At 43.8% G+C, this 17,743-nt stretch overlaps 1 protein-coding gene across 2 annotated transcripts in view; it reads left to right on the top strand.

Moving 5' to 3' along the window:
- The first annotated feature begins 9,188 nt into the window (after positions 1 to 9,188).
- The window catches only part of LOC143983284 (cytoplasmic FMR1-interacting protein 1), a 155,830-nt gene continuing 147,275 nt past the window's right edge, over positions 9,189 to 17,743 (top strand). For both annotated transcript variants that reach the window (XM_077482793.1, XM_077482794.1), the window contains exon 1: positions 9,189 to 9,419. The gene's annotated coding sequence lies outside the window, so the exon portion shown is untranslated. The remainder of the gene's footprint in view (positions 9,420 to 17,743) is intronic.

The following is a 17,743-nucleotide window of genomic DNA, read 5'->3' as shown; positions in this document are numbered from 1 at the left end:
TGTTTCCATCTGTAAATATACATCTTTTTATATCGCTTTTTTTTTTTTTTCACAAAGTAAAGGTTTGTAATATTACCATTAAAAAATGCTTTCCTTTTCAGTCATGGTGTGTCTGCTGTTGGCTATTACTTATTGACTCGCTCAGCAAGTTTGATTTTAAAAGGAAAATAAAACGTAGAACTGACTGTACACACACTCTCACATCATTGGTGTATCTGCTCCCCTATAGCTAATCATTCTAACCAGAACTTTCCTTTCATACAATCGCAATGCACTCAATCTCAGGCAACATAGAGAACACATACCACTAATTCAATAATAATTCAGTTTTTCTTTATATACAAATGTTTTTGACTGCAAGGGAGAATGATTGGTTATGCTGTGTTAAAAATGTGCTTATTGCTAAGTGTTAAGCAGGTATTCTGTATACACTGATGTCATTCTCTGGACAGACGGTCCCTTCTATTTCAGAGACACAAAGCCTTGATTTCCACAGTCCTGGAAATGACCCCGATGCTGAATAGCAATTTGGCTGTGTTTTGCTGTAGTGTGTGAGCAGCTATCTCACCCTCACCAAAGGCTAGGCACCTGAACTATGGGACAATGCACACAACTTCTGTATGTAAAGATGTGTAATGCAGTGTTGTGTCAACAGCAAAAAAAAAAAGTCTTGAGTGAAGAAATTTACATGTGTATACAAAAGTACATCCAAGCGTGCACTGGCAACTAGAAGAGGATGAAGAATAATTATACATGTGTATACACAAGGTCTTTACGTAACCTAACTTGCGTTTTGTTACTTAGAATATGCCAGCAAGATCCTGCAATACATGTGCAAGAGGCCCTATAATCCAGGCAGCATGTGGCACTCTACTGCTTACCACACATTTCCTAGTTTCTCTTTGCCTCAGTATTGTAAAAAACAATGTTTATATCTGACAACTTGTTACAGTCTGTGCAATTGCCTTTTGTTCTACCTACAACTGTGTAGTGCAGGAGCCTAACTAGGTACAGATTGATTGGATTGTTTAGGTAAGTACCCATATTACATTGAGAACTAAAAATGGGGATCTCTCAAGGTGCAAATCCCTGATAATGCTATCAAAGAATACATCTATAAATATGTAAATAAACCCCTATACGCTTGAAACTGCAAAAAGGGGGGAGAGAGGGAAAAGGATTGGAGTGGGAGCTCTCTGTATCATATCATCAAAAACTCATAATAAAAACCCTGCTTGGGCTCAACCAACTCCAATAACATAATGGGGATAGGAAATATGCAGCCCACTGTGCAAGTACAAAAAGTCAAAATTTATTATATCAAAAACACATAAATGGAATAAGCCAATAATAAAAATGGAATCATTCCCAACGTGTCACTCATACTGTGATAAAAACGTAATGTCTACCATTCTTGCCCTTATCCAGTGACAGAAATAAATATATATATATATATATATATATATATATATATATATATATATATATATAAATTTATTTATTTATTTCTGTCACTGGATAAGGGCAAGAATGGTGGACATTACGTTTTTATCAAACTAATTTTATAGCCAGGAATGTAGAAATTGCATGCATGAAATAGGATGTGGAGATAAGTTGGCTCCCAACAGGAAATGGATCCTAGGAAGATCAGACCTGGATCCTGAGAAAGGCACGCTGGCATATTGTTGTAGGTGTTGTTAATTCCTTGATGTATCCAAAAGGGGGAATATATGCCTATCACGATTTTATTTATTTATTCATTTAATTTATTTTACAAAAAATATGTAGGGGATATATATATATATATATATATATATATATATATATATATATATATATATATATATATATATATATATATATATATTTATACATATATTGTGGGTAAAAAAAGGACATCAATTTTGTTTGGGTACAGCGTCGCATGACCACGCAGTTGTCAGTTAAAATGACGCAGTGCCACATCGCAAAAAATGGCCTGGTCATTAAGGGGTAAAATCCTTCTGGGGCTAACATGGTCAACCAGTTCCGGACCACCCACCGTACATTTACTGTGTGTCAGGAACCATGAATCGGACTAAGACAGCAAATACAGTAAAAATCGCACCCTTTAATATAATGGTAAAAATTGTACAAATGGTAAACATAGTCAAAACATAGCCAGGCAAGTGTTCAACAGGAACACAGCAGAGAGTTTCCAGGTATGTTTGACCAAGGCAAAGGCATGGAGGAAATGAACCAGGCAGTTTAAATAGCCAAAAGGGGCTGGCTGTAGGCTGGTCTGACAAGTAGGAAATGATCACCAGGTGAGCCGCTGTGGATCGATGAGTGCTGCCAATTAACTGACAGCTGAACACTGAGAAGGGAGGACTGAAAGCCCAGCCCTGATAGTACCCTGTGAATGACCCCTCCCCCTCGGAGGCCTACCAGGTTTGAGTGGAAAATGTCTATGGAAAGCACGGAGGGGGACAGGATCAGACCGTACCCTTTCTAATGAACCAGGTACTGTATGTGCCTATGGGAGTCAATGATCAATTGTATCTCATACTCTTCATGGTTCTCAACCTGAACTGGGTGAGGACGTGATACTGAGGTAGTGAAATGGTTTTTTTTTTTGGTTTTTTTTTGCATCAGTAGGCAGCCAATCTTTTATGCTGGTTCCCACAGTTAAGGCATACATGCCCAGGGTTATCCGCTTGTTCATTATCTCACACGCGTGAAATTAACTAGGCTGCCAACCATCATATGCATATATTTTTCCCTCTTTTAATTTCTTCCTTTTTTTCCTTTATGTGTTCTCTTTTATTATACTTAGATTCTTTCGATTTTACATTGTTTATTAACAATAGAAATTCCCTATTCTCATATACAAAAGCCCTCTTTATACTTATATCTTACCCACCCCGAGGTAGTGAAATGGTTGACACATCAAAGGTTTTAGATTTTAAGCTCTAACGACCTGGGCCCTCTGATCCCTCCTGTATTGAACTGTAATGTAACTGTACTGTCTGCCCCCATGTTGTAAAGCTCTGCGCAAACTGTTGGTGCTATATAAATCCTGACTAATAATAGTAAGGAGACAGAATACATTTGAAATAAGTATGTTAGAAGGAAGGTCTAATGCGTAAGCCACTGGGTTGTTCCTACCGAGAATACAGAAAGGCCATATAAACCGTGGTGCCAGTTTCCCGTGAGGAAACACAGAGTTGGAGGTTACTAGACAACAGCCAGACCCTCTCCCCAAACTGGTAGGAAGGTGCAGGTAGACATCTGCGATCAGCATGGAGTCTGTACCTCTCACTGGCACATCACAAGGACTCTTAGACTTGCACCTACGTGGAACGAAGATCACAGAGATGCTCCTCTAAAGCAGGAATGCTTTGAGGAACAAAAGAGTCAGGCAACATTCACCATAAACTGAGATAATCGGGAAGCTGTATTGATGCCATTATTGTGAGAAAACTCTGCCCAAGGTTAAAGGTCTCACCAGTTGTTATGGTGGTCAGAAACATCGCAATGTAGAATCTGCTCCAAGGCTTGGTTGGCTCGTTCTGTGGCCCCATTGGACTGGGGGTGAAACGCAGAGGAGAAGAAAAGCTGAATTCCTAACTGTGCACAAAAGGCTCACCAAAACCTGGAGACAAACTGGCTACCCCTGTGTGAGATGATGATAACCTTGGGTAGCCTATGTAAACGAACGATCTCCCAAGAAAAAAATGGATGCTAGTTATTTGTATGATATGGTTTTCATCTGACTTTTATTGGCTGTGCGAGCAGATCGTGTGTACAGAAAGCCATCGGACTTTACAAACACGCATGCTCAGAACCAATGCAAAAGATCAGACAACAATACAGAAGTTGACCAAAGGTGGCGGTAAAGAGCAGAAAATCCACGTGATTTGGTGAAAGTTGGCTGAAAAAGTCAGATCTTGTGTATGCTTAACAAGTTCAGGGCCAATGCTGTTTGTACAGAAATCCACGGGAAAGTTTGTACAAAGTCTGATCGTGTGTATGAGGCTTAACACACATGTACACTATATACCTCCATTACTAGTATAGTGTCTGAACGGTTTAATATATTTGCTCTGATCAGAACTACAGTCATGGACGAAATTGTTGGCACCCCAGAAATTTTTCCAGAAAATCAAGTATTTCTCACAGAAAGGTATTGCAGTAACACATGTTTTGCTATACTCATGTGTATTCCCTTTGTGTGTATTGGAACAAAACAAAAAAAGGGAGGGAAAAAGCAAATTGGACATAATGTCAAACAAAATTCTTGGCACCTTTTCAAAATTGTGGATAAATAAGATTGTTACAAGCATGTGATGCTCCTTTAAACTCACCTGGGGCAAGTAACAGGTATGGGCAATATAAAAATCACGCCTGAAAGCAGATAAAAAGGAGAGAAGTTCACTTAGTCTTTGCGTTGTGTGTGCCACACTAAGCATGGACAATAGAAAGAGGAGAAGAGAACTGTCTGAGGACTTGAGAACCAAAATTGTGGAAAAATATCAACAATCTCAAGGTTTCAAGACCGTCTCCAGAGATCTAGATTTGCCTTTGTCCACAGTGCGCAACTTTATCAAGAATTTTGCAACCCATGGCACTGTAGCTAATCTCTCTGGGTGTGGACGGAAGAGAAAAATTGATGAAAGGTTGCAACACAGGATAGTCCGGATGGTGGATAAGCAGCCCCAAACAAGTTCCAAAGAAATTCAAGCTGTCCTGCAGGCTCAGGGAGCATTAGTGTCAGCGCGAACTATCCATCGACATTTAAAAGAAAAGCTATGGTAGGAGACCCAGGAGGACCTCACTGCTGACACAGAAACATAAAAAAGCAAGACTACAGTTTGCCAAAATGTACTTGAGTAAGCCAAAATCCTTCTGGGAAAGCGTTTTATGGACAGATGAGACCAACATGGAGCTTTTTGGTAAAGCCCATTATTCTACTGTTTACCGAAAATGGAATGAGGCCTACAAAGGTAAGAACACAGTACCTACAGTGAAATATGGTGGAGATTCAATAAAGTTTTGGGGTTGTTTTGCTGCCTCTGGCACTGGATGCCTTGAATGTGTGCAAGGCATCATGAAATCTGAGGATTACCAAAGGATTTTGGGTTGCACTGTAGAACCCAGTGTCAGAAAGCTGGGTTTGCGTCTTGGCTCTACCAGCAGGACAATGACCCCAAATATACATCAAAAAGCACCCAGAAATGGATGGCAACAAAGTGCTGGAGAGTTCTAAAGTGGCCAGCAATGAGTCCAGATCTAAAGCTCATTGAACACCTGTGGAGAAATCTTAAAATTGCTGTTGGAAAAAGGTGCCCTTCCAATAAGGGCCGGTTCACACTGCAGGCGATGCGAGGCGACACCGACTTGCCTCGCCGCGACCTGCCGCGACCTCAGCGGCAACTTGCAGATGACTTCTGTATAGAAGTCAATGCAAGTCGCCCCGAGGTCGCCCGAAAGTAGTACAGGAACCTTTTTTCTGAGTCGGAGCGACTTGAGTTGCTCCTCTCAGAACGGTTCCATTGTACAGAACGGGGGCGACTTGTAAGATAGCGGCGAGGCGAGTCGTGTCGCCTCGCATCGCCCGCAGTGTGAACCGGCCCTAAGAGTGATCTGGAGCAGTTTTCAAAAGAAGAGTGGTCCAATAATCCAGGTGAGAGGTGTGAGAAGCTTATTGATGTTTATAGGAAGGGACTGATTTCAGTTATTTTTTCCAAAGGGTGTGCAACCAAATATTAAGTTAAGGGTGCCAAGAATTTTGACCAGCCCATTTTTGGAGTTTTGTGTGACATTATGTCCAATTTGCTTTTTTTCCTCCTTTTTTTGTTTTGTTCCAATACACACAAAGGGAATGAACATGTGTATAGCAAAACATGTGTTACTGCAATACTTTTCTGGAGAAATACTTGATTTGCTGAAAAAATGTCTGGGGTGCCAACAATTTCGACCATGACTGTATACTGGTGTCCCCAATAGTATAGTGTTCCCACAAAATGCAGCGTTAGCAGGATCTGCCCCGACACCTGCCAGCACCTGCGTTTAGCCCCTCCGCCCAGCCCACCCAATCGAGTGCAGTATCAATAGATCACTGTCACTTCCTATACACAGTACATAAAACCGCAGCATTAGCAGAGTCAGCCCTGATCTCTGCTAGCACTAGCACTTCATTTTTTTGTAGCGGTTCAAGCAATCTCTTACAAACCGGAATTCAGTCTTACATGATTCTACATCAATGTAGAGAACAGCTGAATCGCGATTGCATCAAATACATCATCCCAGCGCTCCCCTCCTTCCCTCTTCCTGTCACACGCAGTGGGGATCTCCTGTGTCACGGCGCTTGCATCTAAAAAAGCCTGGGGTGGCCTCTCACCAGTGCCTGGATCACACACAGCGGGCTTCTCCCTCTGTGTCACAGAACCAGGGCTCGAGTCCTGCGGGAACGCATGGGAACGGCGTTCCCGTACTATTTACACAACGGGAACGCCGTTCCCATTAGCAGCCCGAGTAGCCCGCCGCCCGAGTCAGTGACTGGTTGCTAGGCTAGGGCCGCTCCGCGTCTAGCAACCAGTCACATGACATCGACCGTACACATGGGCACGCACGGAGTCAGTGGGCAGTGCGCATGCGGCCTCCAGCGCAGCCAGCGGCAGACACACGCCGCTGGCATACGGACTGTCTCCTCCCTCCCCTCTACCCAGTTCTCTCCCGAGCGAGAAGTAAACCAGGTTAGTCACTAGCACTCTGCATTACCCTGCCAATACTCTGCAATACCCCGCCAATACTCTGCATTACTCCACCAATACTCTGCATTACCCCGCAAATACTCTGCATTACCCCGCCAATACTCTGCATTACCCCTCCGCCAATACTCTGCATTACTCTGCCAATACTCTGCATTACTCTGCCAATACTCTGCATTACTCTGCCAATACTCTGCATTACTCTGCCAATACTCTGCATTACTCTGCCAATACTCTGCATTACTCCGCCAATACTCTGCATTACTCCGCCAAAACTCTGCATTACTCCGCCAATACTCTGCATTACTCCGCCAATACTCTGCATTACTCCGCCAATACTCCGCCAATACTCTGCATTACCCTGCCAATACTCTGCATTACCCTGCCAATACTCTGCATTACTCCACCAATACTCTGCATTACTCCACCCTGCATTACTCCGCCAATACTCTGCATTACTCCGCCAATACTCTGCATTACTCCGCCAATACTCCGCCAATACTCTGCATTACTCCACCAATACTCTGCATTACTCCACCAATACTCTACATTACTCCACCAATACTCCGCCAATACTCTGCATTACTCCACCAATACTCTGCTATACCCTGCCAATACTCTGCAATACATACCCTGCCGTTACTTACTCTGCAATACTTACCCTGCCAAGACTCTGCAATACTTACCCTGCAATGCCCTGCCAATAATCTGCAATACCCAGCAATAATCTGCCATACCCTGCCAATACTCTGCAATACCCTGCCAATACTTATCCTGCCAATATTCTGCAATACCCTGCCAATACTTACCCTGCCAATACATATTCTGCTAATACCCAGCCATACCCATCCATGCTCAGCCAAAATATTATTGGGGGAGATGACGTGGATATTACAGTAGGGGAGATGTATATTGCAGTGGGGACTATATGGTGGTGACATTTTTCACAGGTTTTTGCAAATTCAATTATTATTTGCTGATCCGAAAAAAGATCCGATCTGTGACTCAGATTCAAGGAATGATCCGATCCGTGAGTTTTTTGATCCGTTGCCGATAATCTTGCACGGCAAGGGCAAAGTTATTCCAGTTTGTGTGATATTTTCTAATTTTCTGTATTTGAATTTGGAACAGGGTGTATTTGTGTTAGAAATTCCCTGCGAGGGAAAGATCATCACCCATTGTGTTGATTATTCTGTTTGACAAGTTAACTTATTTTGTATTTGTAAACTGGCACTTTACAATAAATGTACTGTATTTTCTGTGAAATATATATGCATATGAGCGTACCTTTATTTATTTTTATTTTTTTTTGGTGGGGGAGTGGATCTTGGGTGAGAGTTCCCACTTTTTTCCCCAGCACTTGACCCCTGCACAGAACTTATATTTCAATATACCAGCGGTCGCTGTAACAAAGTCCCGCCTCCTAGACTGGCTCCTGTCATAGACGGCACACTGATGCAATGATGGGAAATTGGATCGGTGTGCCATCTATCGCAAAAGGCGGGACTTTGTTACAGTGACCACCGGGTTATTGAAATCCAAGTTTTGTGACCCAGCAGGAGATGCCCGCTGTGTGTGACCCAGGCACTGGTGAGGCTGCATTTGATGGGCACTGGTGGGTTTTTGATTAAAACCATGGGCAGTAATCGTGATGCACCCTAATGCATTGCGGAATCAAATCGAATGAAATGATAATCGTAATCGAATCGTGAGACCAGTGAAGATGCGCAGCTCTAGTTTCTAAGCAGAGTGGGAGTACATTTTTTGCACTCTCCAGTTTTAGCAAATCCACCCTGTGTGAATTTGGTGCCCACATCGGGTGAAGCTGTGCCCATACACATGGTAAAACTGCCCATACACAGGGTAAAACTGCCTATACACTGGGTGAAGCTGTGCCCGCACAGGGTGAAGTTGTACCCACACAGGGTAAAACTGTGTATACACAGGGTAAAGTTGTGCCCACAGAGGGTTAAACTGCCTATGCACAGGGTGAAGTTGTGCCCACACAGGGTAACGTTGTGCGCATACACAGGGTGAAGTTGTGCCCACAGAGGGTTAAACTGCCTATGCACAGGGTGAAGTGGTGCCCACACAGGGTAAAACTGTGTATACACAGGGTAAAGTTTTGCGCATACAGTCCACACGGGGTGAGGTTGTGCCCACACTGTAAAGTTGTGCCCACAGGGTGTGAAGCTGTGTCCTCACGGGGTGAGGTTGTGCCCACAGGGGGTGACGATGTGCCCGTACACGGAGTGAAGCTGCGCCCACAGAGGTGTGAAGTTGTGCCCACACATGGTAAAACTGCCTATACACAGGGTGAAGCTGTGCCCATAAGCAGTCCCCGCAGCGAGAAGCTGCACAGCCAGCGTTGTCCCACAGCTGGTGGGCGTGGTGTATAGCCGTGGTGTGGAGGCGGGGTCACGGATGGAGCAGTGCCCGCCCCCTGCTCTGTGGCCTGGGAGGAAGGGTGTTTCCTGGTCGCCTGTAGGAAGTTTCGGCCTCGTAGCTTACAGTGAGGTGAAGGTGGAGAAGGGACCCCGGAGCCCCACGTCCGGTGAAGGCGGCCTCCCAGGGAACTCCTCCATGTGAGCAGTGCAGTAGCTGGCGGTGACCATAGCGGGAGAGCCGAGGAGTGAGCGCTGGGCCGGAGAAGTTGTGAAGTGAAAGGTGAGGAAGTGAAATCAATGCTCGGCAATCCCTCCGGTACATGGAGGAGGGCGCCCCCCATAGACCTGTCTGTGAGATGACATGTCGGTGTTCTGTTCCTCCTATGCTGGCTGAGGAGTAGATGTGGGGTCTCAGCTATTACCTGGGTGAAGTGACCGATCACCATCATCTGTATACATTGTATTCTATGGGAAGACCCCCATTCTATGCCCCAGGGGCCCATTCACACCAGGTACAGGGGGGTCTGTATTGGGCACCTATTCCAGCACAGTCCACCGATTCATACCACCGCCATAGGAACCTGTGTGCTGAGAGTCTGCCTGACCGTCACTACCAATAGAACTTTATGGAATGTCACAGTGTGACACTTCAATAAAGCTCATTAAAAAAAAAAAAAAAAAAGTGAACAGTTTTGGCACTTTGGCATTACCTGCGCTGCGGCGCACATCAACTGATGCATTGTGATGTAACAGCTGGTGTGATTGGACCCGAGTGTTCCAGATGAGCTGCTGTACAGCTCACTATACACATTCCAATCTGACCTCACAACTTCTGTACTATCAACCGTAAGATGCCTACACACGTTACAGATTGGGCAATTCCCTGTATGCCTGTTGTAGAAGAGCCCGCCTTACTGGACAGATGAGGTAGGTCCAAGAAGTACCTAGTTTTGGTGCATATAAAGTTGATTGTATGGAAATTGGGATGAGCACAGGTGTCTTTAAATATTAGTCTGAACCAACCTGAGCTATCCCACCAAGAAGCTGTCACTGTGGACAGCCAGACATAAGCGGCATTCCCTACATGTACACACCCCTTATATACATGTAGCTGTGCATGGCAGGGAATGCCTCTGCTGCTTATGATTGGCTGTCTGCAATGACAGCTTCTTGGCGGGATAGCCCAGGCAGGTCCAAACTCCTGTCCAAACACTCCTGAGCTCATCCCTAATCAGAACATGCGTGGTGAGCCTTATATCTACCAAAATCATGTAATATGAGGACCTACCTGAAGTAGCCAGACAGTCTGGATGCAATCAGCCAGACCCCTGCACTACATTGTTGATAAACCATAGGTACAAATGATCGTCTTTTTTTGCATGCTAGGGCCCATATCAAAAATGAAAATGTTATGGAAATTTTCGTTTGAAAAATGCAAATGTTATGGAAATTTTCGTTTGAAAAATGCAAATGTTATGGAAATTTTCGTTTGACAGAATACAACTTGAAAGTGTTGTACTGCATTGTGTCGTTTTTGAGCATGCGTGGTCTTGCTCTTTAGATTTTTTTTTTTTTTTTTTGGACGAACACCGATTAAACAAAAACTGTACAATCTGTTATCCTGCGAGGAAAAAATGTTGTTTGTCCCTTTAGATAATTTTGGATGAACTGCCATGATCAGCTTCTGAAAGATGTGTAGAAACATTGAGATTATTATACAATCTCTTCAAAAGCTGTGTGTGTGTGTGTGTGTGTGTGTGTGTGTGTGTTTTCGATTTCCTGATTGTGTGTACTTGGCTTTGCATCTACAAACACTTTTATGAAGTGCAAAGCTTTGGTACATCTAAAGTTGATATAGTGTGAGGGTCTGCCAGATTGGGTACAGATTATGTACCGTAGGTTTTTTTATTATATAGCTTTGGTAGTTTGAAGGTTGGTTGTACAGGGATTGCACAGTCCCATTGTGACATGTAGAGTGACCCTAAAAGTCACCACACACACTTTTACAATCTGATTGTACTATCTCTTGTAGGTCTACTGACCAGTATGTCATCCAATGGCATGTCTGATTGCCTATGGATTGATTGTATGGTTTAGGTGGGTCCCCATATCACATAGTTCTGGTAGATCCTAAAGCAGCCCGTACATGGTTCAGTTTTTTTTTTTGGATGTGGATGGGGGGAATCTTCCTCAGCTGTCAGACTACACAGGTCAGTGCTGAAGCTGTCAATTGAAAGATAAACTTCTGTTTAGCTACAGTGGACAGAAATGCGTCCAGTCCCTGCTAAACTGGCTTAATTTCAATCCTTTTAGGTTGGTTGCATGGTCGGATTGCAGCATGTTTGTGGAGCCTAAGACTCCTTTCGCACTGGGGCGTTTTTCAGGCGCTTTAGTGCTAAAAAAAACGACTGTAAACGCTTGAAAGAAGCCTCATCTGTAATCCCAACGTGAAAGCCCAAGTGCTTTAAGAGCCCTTTCACAATGTCAGTGCCCGAAAAACGCTCTTAAAGCGCCGCTGCTTAAACTAGCAGCGCTTTACCAGCGTTTTTTGAGCGTTATTGGGGCGCTTTTAACCCCTGCTAGTAGCCAAATAAAGAGTTAAAAGCGCACACAAAGCGCTGCTGCCAAAAGTGCTTTGCAGGCGCTTTTCAGGCATTTTGCAGGGGCTTCACATTGATTTCAATGGGAAGGGGTGCTTTAGAGTCGGTGGACTTTTTTTGACGCCCTGCCAGCGCAGCACCTCAGTGTGAAAGCACTCGTGCTTTTACATTGGGATTTTTTTTTAAAGCTAAAGCTCCTGAAAAACGCCCCAGTGTGAAAGCACACAGGCTTTCACATTGGGATTGCAGATGAGGCTTCTTTCAAGCGCTTTACAGACACTTTTTTTTTTTTTTTAACGCTAAAGCGACTGAAAAACGCCCCAGTGTGAAAGTGGTTTAAAAGAGATTGTCCAGTCAGATTGTTATAAGTCTGGTGTGCTTAAAGTGGTTGTAAACCCTTACAACCAACTTTGACCTACAGGTAAGCCTAGATTAAGGCTTACATGTAGGTCCAAGAAATATCTCCTAAACCTATACGGTTTAGGAGATATTTACCTGAAGACAGCCACCGCTGTCTACGGCGCATGCGTCGTACACAGCGGCGCGCAGGCGCACTGGGCAGGCCGTAGATCGCGGCAATATGCTGCGAGTGTTGGCTCCCGTGTGCGTGACGCTGTGATTCGCCGGAGCCGCGAGACCCAGGAATTCTCTCCGGGATACGTGGCAGCGGCGAAGAAGATGGAGGACCGCTTCGGGGGCTTCGTTCTCAGGTAAGTTATTCATAATGAGCTAGTATGCTATGCATACTAGCTCATTATGCCATGCATACTAGCTCATTATGCCTTTGCCTTACAGGGTGCGTTTAAAAAAAATTTTGCCTTTACTTCCTCTTTAAGCTACTCAGTAGTTGAAGGTGAAGCTGCCTGATTAGAAGATGAATGTACACATCACAATCCTATAAGGAAATGCAATCTGGATTGGTAAAATAATTCAGTGTGTTCAGAAGTATGAAGTTATACAGTTAGGTTAATAAGTTAACCCCTTCCCGCTGAGCGTACGCAGATCTGCGTACTCGGCTTCCGGGGGGTATACCGGGATGATGCCCGCACCTGCAGGCATCATCCCGGTACCGTTTTCTTCAGCAGGCGATTGGCTTTCCAGCCATAACAACCGATGCGACTAAAAGCCGCTCGGCTGGTATGCGGGAGGGGACGTCCCGTCCCCCCCTCCCGCCGCTGTTACCGGTGCTCCCGTTCGATCGGGAGCACCGATTCCGTGTGCGATGCCTCCGGCTGCTGGGGAGGAACTGGAACGAAGCCGTAATCGGCTTCGTTCCAGTCTCCTCATAGTAAACACGGAAGCGACGTCATGACGTCACTTCCCGTTTACTCGGCTGCCAATGGCGCCGGTTTTAAAAACATATACGGTATTCAGAATCGCCGTTTTCGACGATCTGAATACATTGAAGTGTAAAGGAGGGGTGGGGGGTCTTTTAGACCCCCGATCCCTCCATAAAGAGTACCTGTCACCACCTATTACTGTCACAAGGGATGTTTACATTTCTTGTGACAGCAATAAAAGTGATCAAATATTTTTTTTTTTTTAAAACAATTTAGTCATTTTAAAATAAATAAAATAAATTTAAAAAATTTTTTTTTTAAAGCGCCGCCGTCCCCGCGAGCTCGCGAAGCAAAGAAAACGCATACGGAAGTCACGCCCGCATATTTAATCGGTGTTCAAATCACACATGTGAGGTATCGCAGCGATCGTCAGAGTGAGAGCAATAATTCTTGCACTAGACCTCCTCTGTAACGCTAACCTGGTAACCGTAATTTTTTTTTAAAGCGTCGCCTATTGAGATTTTTAGGTACCGTACTTGTCGTCAATCCACAAGTGCGTGCAATTATAAAGTGTGACATGTTTGGTATCTATTTACTCGGCGTAACATTATCTTTCACAATATGCCAAAAAATTGGGCTAATTTTACTGTTTTGTTTTTTTAATTCATGTCCCTTTTCCCAAAAAGTTGCGTTTAAAACACCGCTGCGCAAATACCACATGACATAAAATATTGCAACAATCACCGTTTTATTCTCTAGAGTCTCTGCTAAAAAAATATATATAATGTTTGGGGGTTCCAAGTAATTTTCTAGCAAAAAATATGGATTTTAACTTGTAAACACCAAATGCCAAAAATAGGCTTAGTCATGAAAGGGTTAATGTATAGGCAAAGCCTCTTAGTTTAGTTTTTTAAAGTAGAGTAGAGAGGGAGGAGAGAGAGAGGGGCGCGCAGCTTCTGATTGGAAGAGATTTCCCTTCACTTCCTGTCCCAGAGATGCAGCAGGAAGTAAGAGGAAATCTCTCCCAAAGTGAGGGGAGACCTCCTGTAGTCGGTGTTCTCATTCTCAAAGATTTAGAGCTTGTTTACACCAGCAAACAAGCTGGAAGCATGATATATATTTTTTTTTATTAGCACAAGTTACATTTTATTGAGTTCTATTGACTGTAGCATGTCATGCAATACATGCAGTACTTTTTTCAGAGCACACCACAGCAATCCAGTGATGTGAGCTGACTTCATATAAAACAAATTGCCCAATGCAGATAATGTGAACGGGCAGTCTCCTGTCCTGGTGACGACCATAAATCTTTGGATTTCTCTTCACTTCTTGTCTTGGTGACAGTGGTAAAGCTGCCCGTGGACTGGTAGAATTGTTCTTAGGAGAAGAATTTTCCAGGAAATATCTTTTTTTTTATCAATCATTAGTGGGTGGCATTCGTTTTTGACCACAGTGACGAGAAAATTTGAGGAAGCAGGACTGAACATATTACTGGAACAAAAATTTGTTTTCATTTGGTAAAGTCTATTCATTCCAAATTAAAATGTTAAAAGCAAACAAAATCTTTTGAAAGGCATTCCAATGATCTGAGAATTTTTCTAAGCCCTTTCCAAAGAATTTTCATTTGACATTCTATCCATCTCTGACCAGCTTTTTACTGTCACATGCAACATGGCAATATAAACTTGATGGGAGTTTTCAATCCTTTAATTCAGAAAATGTCTATATGTGCACTTTACCTTGGTAAAGTTAGGCTGCATTCACACCTCAGCGTAGCGTTTTTGAGCGTTTTTTACCGGCGTTTTGGCACGCGTTTGCATACAGCGTTTTGCGGCGTTTTTTAACTTCTGTGTTTTTTTTTTTCAGCCAATAGGAAAAATATTAATCTCCTTTTTTTTCATCTGCTTCTGCTTTTCATCTGTCATTTCCTTATGTAAATTATATTTTCTCCTGAGCAGATACAGCGACAAAACGCCCATAGAAACGCTCGTTGTCGCTTGAATCAAGCGTTTCCATTAGTTTCTATGGGAATTAAAACGCCCAAATCAGCCCGATTCGCGCGACACAGCGTCCGGAACTTGTTTGAGCTTCAGGCGACTTGGAGTGGAGATGTGAACCATCTCCATTCAGAATGGATTTTTTTTCCCCTCCGGCGTTTTGTCGCTTCAAGCGACAAAACGCTCAGGTGTGAATGGGGTCTCAAAGTAAACCCATCAATTTAATAGTTTAAAAAAAACGGTATTCCCGAATGCCAGAAATAACTGTCACATTGGTTGTGCTGTCGAACAATCCAATAGTTGGAGTCATAACTGATCACATGTGGAGCATCATGGCACTTTAAGATTAAACAGAGACCAAGATGACAGTTTGTTATGATAGGAGGGATTACTTACACGTTTAAAGCGGAGTTCCAGCCTGCAAAATTAAAAAATGCTGTAGCTGCTAACTTTAAATATAAGGACACTTACCTGTCCAGGGAGCCTGTGATGTTGGCTTCGGGTGCAGGCTTCGGCATCCTTACTTAGGTAAACGGGAAGTGAAGCCTTGTGGCTTCACAGCCTGATTCCTACTGCGCATGCATGTAGGAAGATGGTGCATGCTGCGCTTTCTGAATGGACCAGTGTGTTTCCCAGAAGGCAGTGGGGGGAATGAGGAGTGGCCATAGATGGCAGGTCGCCGCAATGACCTTATAAGGAAGTGTGTATGACAGGTATCCTCTCCCCCGCCGAAAGGTGCCACATGTAGAGCTTCCACTTTTTGGGTGGAACTAAACTTTATACCAACTAACATAAGCATTTTGCTTTCTTTGCATTATTTTGAGTAACTGTTTTAGTAGATTCATCTCTTTAATTGTACTGGTCACCATTGTTGCTGAAATCCAAAATTTTAGAGTTGTCACCAGAAGAAAAAAATAGAGAGGCTTCTAATGGGGACATCTGTCAGGGGTTTTAACCCCTCCCTATTTAAAAAATGTTGACGATAAATATACGTCAAAGTTCACCACCTTCCACAATTTGTACCATCTCTGTTCTTCCTCTCTTGTAAACATTGTATATATCATTTCTGTTTTCTTTGGGTAAATACCTATTTTTTTTGTTGGTGAACCCTTGTACTTTCTTATTCCTTGCCTAGGCAACCAAGCTCCCAGCAGCTTCCTGGGATGTTCACGTTGACATGCCAGGAGCCTTCAAGACAATTGACATCATTCTACAAATCTAATGCAGCTTTGTGTCATTTGGGATCTGGCTGTGAGTGATAGCCAGCTCCAGAATCCAAGATGGCAGGGGTGTAAAGGAAACCCCGGACACCTTGACTGGGTATCTCCTCCAAGAAGCTGCTTCCCAAGCTCTGGAACATAAGACCAGTGAATCTGGCTGTAGTTACCCCAAGTACTAGTATACGAGCAGGGCTTTGTTTGTCCGCATCGCTGGACCGTGGGACAGGTGAGTGTCCGATTTAATAAAAGTCAACAGCTACACTTTTTGTAGCTGCTGACTTCTATATGGGTGGAACTCTGCTTTAATAGGGTTTAGGTCTGGAGACATGCTTGGCCAGTCCATCACCTTTACCCTCAGATTTTTTAGCAAGGCAGTGGTCATCTTGGAGATGTTTGGGTTAGTTATGTTGGAATACGTCCCTGCAGCCCAGTCTCCTAAGGGAGGGGATCATGCTCGGCTTCAGTATGTCACAGTACATGTTGGCATTCATGGTTCCCTCAATGAACTGTAGCTTCCCAGTGCCAGCAGCATTTGTGCAGCCCCAGACCATGATACTTCCACCACCATGCTCGACTGTAGGCAAGACACACTTGTCTTTGTACTCCTCACCTGGTTGATGCCACACACGCTTGACACCATCTGAAGCAAATAAGTTTATCTTTATCAGACCACAGGACATGGTTCCATGTCCTTAGTCGGCTTGTCTTCAGCAAACTGTTTGCGGGATTTCTTGTGCATCATCTTTAGAAGAGCCTTCCTTCTGGGATGACAGCCATGCAGACTGATTTGATGCAGTGTGTGGCGTATGGTCTGAGCACTGACAGGCTGACCCCCCCCCACCCCTTTAATCTCTGCAGCAACGCTGGCAGCATTCATACATCTATTTCCCAAAGACATCCTCTGGATATGACGCTGAGCACGCGCACTCAACTTCTTTGGTTGACCATGGCGAGGCTTGTTCTGAGTGGAACCTGTCCTATTAAACTGCAGTATGGTCTTGGCCACCATTCTTCATCTTAGTTTCAGGGTCTTGGCAATCTTCTTATAGCCTAGGGCATCTTTATGTGGAGCAACAATTCTTTTTTTTTTTTTTTTCAGATCCTCAGAGAGTTCTTTGCCATGAGGTGCTATGTTGAACTTCCAGTGACCAGTATGAGAGAGTGAGAGCGATAACACCAAATTTAACACCCCTGCTCCCCATTCACACCTGAGACCTTGTAACACTAATGAGTCACATGACACTGGGGAGGGAAAATGGCTCATTGGGCCCAATTTGGACATTTTCACTTAGGGTTGTACTCGCTAATGTTGCCGGCGGTTTAGACATTAATGTCTGTGTGTTGAGTTATTTTGAGGGGACATCAAATCGACACTGCTATACAAGCTGTACACTCACTACTTTACATTGTAACAAAGTGCCATTTCTATAGTCTTGTCACATGAAAAGATGGAATAAAATATTTACAAATAATGTGAGGGGTGTACTAAATTTTGTGGGAATATATA

This window comes from Lithobates pipiens, unplaced genomic scaffold, assembly GCF_037356315.1.
Source record: "Lithobates pipiens isolate NorthernLeopardFrog02 unplaced genomic scaffold, aLitPip1_a1.2 Scaffold_16, whole genome shotgun sequence".
In the NCBI taxonomy this organism is placed as follows: Eukaryota; Metazoa; Chordata; class Amphibia; order Anura; family Ranidae; genus Lithobates; species Lithobates pipiens.
The sequence above is the reverse complement of the archived record's forward strand: the minus strand, read 5'-3'. Positions and strand labels throughout refer to the sequence as shown.